This window comes from Lonchura striata, chromosome 15 (genome assembly GCF_050655825.1).
Source record: "Lonchura striata isolate lonStrDom1 chromosome 15, ASM5065582v1, whole genome shotgun sequence".
NCBI lineage: Eukaryota > Metazoa > Chordata > Aves > Passeriformes > Estrildidae > Lonchura > Lonchura striata.
Window position 1 is genome coordinate 10,334,589 of NC_140717.1, and position 8,611 is coordinate 10,343,199.

At 45.6% G+C, this 8,611-nt stretch overlaps 1 protein-coding gene across 27 annotated transcripts in view; it reads right to left on the bottom strand.

Moving 5' to 3' along the window:
• Positions 1–8,611, bottom strand: part of FBRSL1 (fibrosin like 1) — a 503,076-nt gene that overhangs the window by 312,586 nt on the left and 181,879 nt on the right. The window lies entirely within an intron of this gene.

Below are 8,611 nucleotides of genomic sequence, written 5' to 3' on the forward strand. Positions count from 1 at the left end.
GAATTTGCTTCTCTAAGAAACCTTTAACTCTCCCAAACTTCCTCTTCACTCAGAGCAGCTTGCCAAGATTGCAGCTCTGAGCTGACTGAAATCCACTTCCCCAAAACCCATTGTGTTCCCCATGCTGCTCTCCCTCCTTTCCTTCTTAATAATCAGCAGTCTGGCAATCCAGAAATGTTTTTGTTTTAGAAAGGCTATTCTGCCCAGGTGGACTCATTTCCTAAATTTCCCAAGGACTGAATTCCACTTACAGATCAGTTTGCATCTGTTCTGCTTTGGGTTCTGGAGATGAACAAGGGAGTACTTCAAGCACTTAAAAGAAATTTTCTCGCCAAAGCATCACAGCCAAACCTGTCCTGATACAAAGCATCGCCCCAAAATAGAGGAACTGGCAAAGAATGAAGGGAGTGGGATAAAAAAGAGTCAGATTTTTCTGGAAGGACAGACAACACATCCTCCAAAGCATCTGAATCTTCAGCTCAGTGTCCTTAGAAAGGGCTACAGAATCCGCCTTGCTGCTGGCAGAAGATATAATGAAGGATTTAAGTACAGGTTGTAAAATTCTATGTGCTGTCCTAGATAATTTATACCTTTCAAATGATGCCTCTCCATTCCTCAGATACGGGAGATCACCCTGGGGGAGTCAGCCCTGACCCCAGTCCTTTCAACATCCTCTCTCTGCACAGGGGATACTTAAATCCTCCAGCCGTGCCTCGCTCACAGCAGCAGTCGATAGGAAACAGTGACTTAGAGGAGCTCAGAAAAAACAAATATTTTTACAGCAGCCCCCAATACTTGGAGCAGGATGGGGAGACGACAGCATGTACAAGAGAGCCATTGAAAGCAGCACTGCTCCTGACATGTGCTTGGGAAGATATCTGTTATCTGGGGCTTGCCAGCTGGCTCCTGTGTGCACAGCATCACCCTGCCTTTAACTCTGTTTGCTTTGCCGTTCCCACAAACGCAGTCTTTGCCCTGCACAAAGCCCCTCCTGCTGCCAGCTGTGATTAACCGGCCCCAAGGAGCCCCCACAGCCAGGCTGCAGCAGGGCTGGCCCCACAGCCACCCCAAACAATCCCCCAGCAGATCAACACTGTGCCCTGCACTGAGCAGGAAGCAAACTCCCCACCCAGGTCTGGGTTCATCCCACTGGTCCTTCCCAACACCAAATCTGTCAATGGTTGCCTTTTGCAACTTTCTGTTGAACACCCCTGGGTGTTCAATAGAAACACCTGCAATAGAAACCTGCATCCCATCCCCAGCCCCACCTCATCCTCCAGCGATGCTGATTCTCCTGCCCCCACTCCTGAAGCTCAGTTATCACCCAGAAGACATCTTCCCTGACCCTTGCAGAGAAGCAGGAGACATCAGCCATAGGATTAATGGAGGGTTGTATGGTGCAAACAATGAGTTATCCACACTACCACTTTAATTTCTGGCTGTTCTAAGCTTCATCTTAAGACAGTTGAGGTTCTTGCTCCTGTTACAATCTTTGGCCAAACTCCACTCCTAAGAACATCTGGACACTGTAAATTTGCCCTCTCATGCAAATTAGGACTATTACATTCCCTTACAGAAGCTGCACTTCTTCAGTTAATTTGCTTTTATCCAACTATTTGCACCTCCATCAAACATCTTAAACTGTCTGTATCAATATTTAGGTTGCTAGTTTATTTTTCTTTTTGCTTATTTCCACTTATGGTGTGCTTCTCCATTTAATATTAAATCGACAGTGACAGATCACCACCCTTTTTCTAAATTCACTAAATAGTTTAATAATATAATTCTGAGAAACAGATTTGTGGCTCGCACGCACACACCAAGGCAAAATAAAGATGACAGCGCATTTGAACAAGGCAGCAATAAAACAGTGATAGTAATAAAGAATAAAAATGCTATATCGGGTTGCCATGGGAACCAGCATTCAAGGACTCCAGGTAACGTTGTAAAACATGCCACTGAGCATAAAGCAGCTAAGCAGGTTAAGAGGTTATTTATTAGGCTGCGACATGTTGTGCAGTGCCCTCTGGTGAGAGCGCAACAGAGGCACCAACGGGCTCAAACCAGGCGCAGGATCCAAGAGTTTGTGCCCAGGAGCATCACCAGGACTGCCAGGCTGGCAGCACATGGCTGGGGAGGAACGGGCCACGAGCACAGGGCAGGCTGGAGCAGGGCTGACACCAGGACACGCAGCCACAGCTGCTCTCCTTTGCCTCCTGTCCCAGCCACAGCATCACACAGGAGCCACCAAGGGCTCCAGGAAACATCTGCACAGCTGGGACGTGCCAGCCTCTCCCAGGGCTGCTTTTCCTGCTGAGGGTCATGGGACCAGCTAAGATGAAAGCCACAGCAGGTATGATTAAAGCCAGTAAGCACAATCCTTGGGCACAGAGTATTTTCTTAAGGACTGAAAGTCAAACTTGTTCCATGCCCAGAAATTTCACTAAAATTAGCAGCAGTTCCCTACATAGAGGGGTTCCAAACCCAGGCTCAGAGCCCCAGAAGCTCAGGGACATGCACCACTGCATGAGGAGCACAGAGAAATGACTCCACAGCGTAAGGAAACAATGTGCAAACAGCAAAAAAACCAATACAGTAATTCAATTCAACTCAAGGTAAAACCAGCCCAAGGTGTCCCATCCTACACAAGACAAAAATACAGATACCAATCAAAGACAAGATGTTCTTGAGCATCTTGACAAGGTAAAACACCCCACACACACAACAGAGGATGCTGCAAAGCCTTTTGAGTGCCATGTGCTCCCCTGCACCCTCACCATGACTCTCCAGGCCCATGGGGACATGACTGATGGCCATGCCCATGCCTGCCAACAGCACACATTGAGCCTATTTCCAGGTACCATTAGTTAACATTAAGCATTTATCTGGGGGAGCAGAATAGACTGCTTACAGATATCACAGCACAGGGTTTTCTTTTTTTCCCACAGGCCTTTCTGTAGGGAAATCAATACAAAATCTAGTTAAATGATTTTGAATAAACACTGTTAACGTTTTGTATAGATTGGCTCCTCCAAAACTGAATCAGAGCTAACACCATCCTGATCCGTCATCCTTCCTGCTACACCTAAAATAATAGAAATTGTAACAGAGAGAGGATGATTTTTAAGCCTGCCAAAACCTGCTAAACACAAGGCATGGCTGGATTAGCTTTTTCTATTAGCAAAGCCTATTTAGCCTAATATTCTGCAGTGCTTTCCATGCAGCTTTCCTGTTGGGATGAGGGTCAATGCATGCCCAGCCTGCCAGCACTACTCTGCCTACAGCCAGCTCCCAAACCCACCACAGCTCCGTGGCTAGCAGCAGATTTGGATTTGTCTTTAAACTGCAGAAATACTGCAGGGAGGTGGAGGGGGGCTGGAATATGAAACCCATCTCTCCTTGTTTTCCCCTGCACCGTTAAAGCTGTCAATTCAATTCTCCTCCCACTAAGTGGCACCAATGCACCGCAAACCACAAGGAAAACATCTGTACAGACAGCTTATAAATAAATATTCCCCTGTCTTCCCGAGCCTGGCCCGCAGCAGGGGAAATCAAACAAGCTGGGGCTGTGTGCTGGAAGGGGTGGCAGGGCTGCCATGGGCCAGCTCTGCCCCAGCACAGCCCTCCAGGTATGGCCCTCCTCCCTCATAAAACCTTTAATTACCTTCCCATGCAGGAAATGCAGCTTACAGGGACACAAGGAAGGAGAAAATCCAAAGAGGTAATGTTGTGTTAGTTGCACACCCAATACCTGCTCTCTCTTTGAGAAGAAAAGCAGGGCAGGGACAGTAGCAGACATTGAAACCCACGGAGTGTTGAGCCAAACCCAACGCAGAGTCCCTGCAGCGGAACTGCACACAGTCCACACCACAAATCACACCCTGAATGCCAGGCACTGCAGTTTTTCTTCCACACAGCCCTTGTGAGGCCCTTTTGTTCAGGAGAGCTGTAAGGACTGCCCTGAGTTCCTGTCTGGATCACCCGAGGCTTTGCCCAGCAAAGCCCAACACTTGTGTTACTGGACAGCAGTATGTACAGCTTCATAAATCAAATCTACTGTAAGAAACCAAATCTATGGCTCAAACTTACTTTAGCTGGGAAAAGGTTATGAAATAACAAGCCCCGTTTCTGTTAACCATCAGGCAGGAACAGAAACTAAAAGGGAAAAATGTCTAGCAAATATCGTTTCGGCAGTGCTCTTGAGAGAAGTGGCAATTAGCCAAAAATATCAGTACAAATGCCAACAATGAGCAGCTTGGGACATCACAGTTTCCCTTGTCACAGCCTGTCCTGTGGAGGAGTGATGCCCACGGTCCCTCCAAAGTGTGGAAATAAAGTTGTGTGTTGAGCAAAGAGCTGAGCAGAGCCTGGACAGGAGGAGCAGGGCCCAGCAGCAATGGACAATTGGTCTTAGTGGTTTCACCACCATCTGCCTCGCATTTGCTCCAGCAGAAAGCTGCTAGAAGACAGCAGCTCTGTAACACATTCCCATGCCTGCCAGCCTGGCCAGACACACCGAGCCCAGTGCTGGAAGCTGACAGACATTGACTCCTCCAGCCTAGGAGAACTGCCTGTGGCTGACGGCCACCACACTGCAGACCAGACATACCAATCTGCCCTCCGAAATTAGCAATATGCAGTGGCCACAGAGGAACAACTTGCCTTCATCTACGACAGAGCTGAACAACCACAATCACCACCTTTTTACACAGCAAGTCTGAGCAGCTATCCCTAAGGGGAAGAAGATATCCCCTAAGGAGAAGGGAAAAGAGTTCATAGGCACCTCCTGAGTTTGTTTTTAAAACAACACTCACAGATGGAGTACTGACATTAAACCTCCTGTGCACTGAAACCAAAACAGGGAATAAAAGAATCCCCTCGGTCTTGAAGCATTCCAAATATCCTGCACTGAGCAGTGGGGCATCAAGTCACTGGCCAGGGATGTTGACTTGCTTCTTTATGCTCCCTCCACCTCTCCCCATGCAATATCCAACAGCTGATTATTCTGTTGTTTGCAGTAGACTGAAGTAATTAAGCTTAACCCTGGTCCTGTGGGAGTCCCAGAGAAGGTTAGTGATCCACAGGCATGACACGCTGTTATTTATAGCTGATTAAGTTCTATTTATCTACATTTAAATGTTGCAGGAGATGGGAAGAGATCCCAAAACACATCTGTGTCTTATTAGAAACACCAGCTGTGTGTGGTAGCTTAAAGTTTGCCTTTCTTGAGAGGTTATAAGGAAAAGAAAAACCAACCCTGAATAACTCAAATTCTTCACTGTAGCTAAATAAATTGGTGTGGTTTAGTCATAATCTTCAAGATGTAAGCCTGCCATCCCATGTAACTGACCTGCTTCTGGGGTCAAACTTGAACCCAAAATTAGCCAGGCTGCTTTGAAGCTGTTCTACGCACTGTAATTGCATTTAGTTTTTACTGTAAGAGTGTTCATGTCTTAAGAGACATGAGAAAGGTGACCAGCAGGTCACAAACCAGATCTTTAGAGGCATAACTTCTGAGACTCTCTGCATTTTGTAACAGCACTGTGGTTTCAGTAGTTAGACCCACCTCATGTATATGCTCCATTTTCACACACACACACACACAGAAAGACAAGCAAACCAAGGGCATGCAGCTCTGTCACCACCCTTTCCTCCAGATAGACATGGTGCCAGGGCCCACAGCAACCACTGAGACTGGCATTAAAACCTTTGTGCAATTTGAGTTACTGCCTTTCTGGTGGTAGAGAACAGTAACAGAATTACTTGCATGTAGGATATGCAAAGAGTTTCAAGAATAGAATCATCATAACTCAGAGTCAGGCTCTAGAGGAAGGGACACCACTGTCTTGTCATTATTTTAACCAAATCACAGAGGTAATGCAGAGTTTACCTCCTAATTGCCAAAGCAGAACGTGCTGAAGGAAGCAGTAAACTGAGATCTCCTTTTTAAGAAGTTCTAGTTGAAACATCAGATAGCAACAGGGGCATAGAGCATGAACATCTATCTACCTCTTGTGTCTGCAGAAGTGTAACTCTCCCTAAGAGACTTCTTAAGAAGCAGAAGAATGGCTTATCACCTGTGCCTTTTCCCACTGCAAGCCATTTGTGAGCTGCAAGACCTTTGTTGGTAAGTTCCAGCCCAGAAGAGCTGGCTGAGTTTCACTTTTGGTATCACCTGGAATAGAGCTGAGATTCAAAATGAAACTTTAAGATAAAAAGCAAAACTTCTGAGTTTTGCAAAGATTGCTTTGAAATGCCTCACCTTAGCTTTGACACCTTCTTCTGGCACAGAACCACTGAGAGACTGTCCACAGGAGCTCTGTGAAACTGCATCTTCAAGGGAAGACCCACAAGGGCCACTTTCACCCAAGCCACTGACTGCAATCTTTGATGGACAATTAGCTGTCAATGACCCCACCACAGACCAAACTGCAGCTCACTCTGCAATCCTCACCCACAGCTTGACCTGGGGGGCAAAAGCCACCCTGCTTTCCCTGTGCAAATCCTCCCTGAGCTCCTGGCTCTGCCATCCCCATGCAGTGCAGAGCCCAGTGAGAGCTCCTGCTCTCCCCAGTCCCAGCCCACATCTATCGAGGGATGCAGCCGTGGGCTGCTGCTAACAGAGCGTTAAACCTCAAATTAGAACATGGCAGGAGCAAAGCCTGGGATATTTCCAGCTTCCCCTAGGAAGGCAATGCTGCCAGCTCTTTGTTTTGTAGTGAGGCATGTGATAATTTGGCATCATCTTCTAAGTTCTGAAATTTGCTGGAACAAAAGAAATGTTGAGCTTTCATTAAGAGGAAAAAACAAAGTGTACAGGCTCAAGTCATAAACACAGACTTGCAAATACAGCCCATGAGTGCCTGAATACAATTAAGAAGACTCTAAACCAGTGCTCATTAAGTATCTTGCTTGCTGGATAGCTTATTTGTTCATCTTATTATTTGATTAGACTTGATAACTCAAATAATTTGGAGTAGTATTTCTGCTGTGGTCCATCTGTTGGTAAATTCCTCTTTCACAGGCCTCCTTCACAACCCTAAGGAATTCAGGTGGTCACTCTGCAGTGATATTTTAAAACTGATGTTTTGAGATGTACTAATACAGACAACTACCATTCTCTTACATTTCTTTTATTGGTGCTTTTAGGTGACATTTTTCAGCAGCTGCAGGCAGACATGGGCATACATTCAGTAAGTCAGCTGCCACAAAAATTCCTCCCATATTATAGGAAAAATAGAAGCATTTCCGTTTAAAAACAAAATAAAAAGCCCAGCAAAAACAAAGCCAACAATGAAGCAAAGTCTGGTTATTCCAGAGTACAGTTTCCCCTGGTAATCTGTGTTGCAATTATTGACATATCCCCAGATAGTCAAACTTATGTGGTCCAAAGTTTTGTTGTGAACTTTGTAGAACAGGCTGTGCCTGAGCCAACTGGAGCAGACTTAGTGTGTTATCAGGCTGACCAGTGAACAGGGGCACACCAGATTTGCTACTAAAGAGGAAGAAAAAGAAATCACTGAGCTACACAAACCAAAACCAAATGTAAAACCAAACTCAAGCACACAGCAAGAGGCAGGTTCGAGTTGCAACCACCCTGGCATCTCAAGACTCTGGTTGGATGAAAAGCACAAGTAACCAAGATAAGGAAGCACCAACACGTTCCACTTTCTCTGTAACTTCAGCTGTAGTTGAACACAGCTCCTGGCAGAGCCACACCTCATAACCACAGGACAAAAGTATCTTCAGGTTCACACAACAGCAGCAGGATGAATACCTGTCTAACAGCAGCAGTATTTCTTCCTCATGCTTTTTTCATAATGTTTTAACTTTATCATTTGGCTAAGGACACATGCGTAGAGATGGAAAGCCTGGATGCACTGCTCTACCATTAATCCTAATAAGCACAAGCAGAAATCTGAAAGCAAACACTACAAAGGGTTTTCACCACAAAAATTCAACCTCAATTTCCATTTTCTAACCATAGTCCTACAACTTCAGAATTTTCCTTATTTTCCATTGTACTTACGAGTTCCTCTGCTTCCTCCTTTCAAATTATATTTACACAAAAAACAAACCAATATGAATTATTCTGGAAAACTAAGAAGCATATGCTTTCAGATGTGCAAGAGCTGCTGATTGCCTAATTTTTTAGGAAGAGAACCAGGACCAGAATACAGCCATACTGTCATACCATATAAATCACCTTCAGCAGGAACTAGACAGAAACACCACACTGATTTCTGCCCCATTCATTGCACGCAGATGGGATGAGTTCAACTGGAGGCTTGTTACTAGTCTCTATTTAAAAATAACCCCACAAAATCACAAACCCCAAGAGATAATGCAGTCAAAAACAGTATGAAGAACACAAAGGTGAACACAACAGTCTGCAGAACACAAGCACAGCATAGATTTTTAAGGGCTGGTGTTTTACATCCCCATTCAATGCATTGCTGTAAACCAACAGATTTTACAGGAACTTTGGGGAAGTAGCCAGCAGAAAGCTCCCCAGCCTGCTGTGGGACCCAGCCTTCTGTGTCCTCCCAGCTTGTGAAACTGCACAGCTCAGAGCCTGCAGTGGGATCGGATGGCAAGAGGGCAGCAGTAC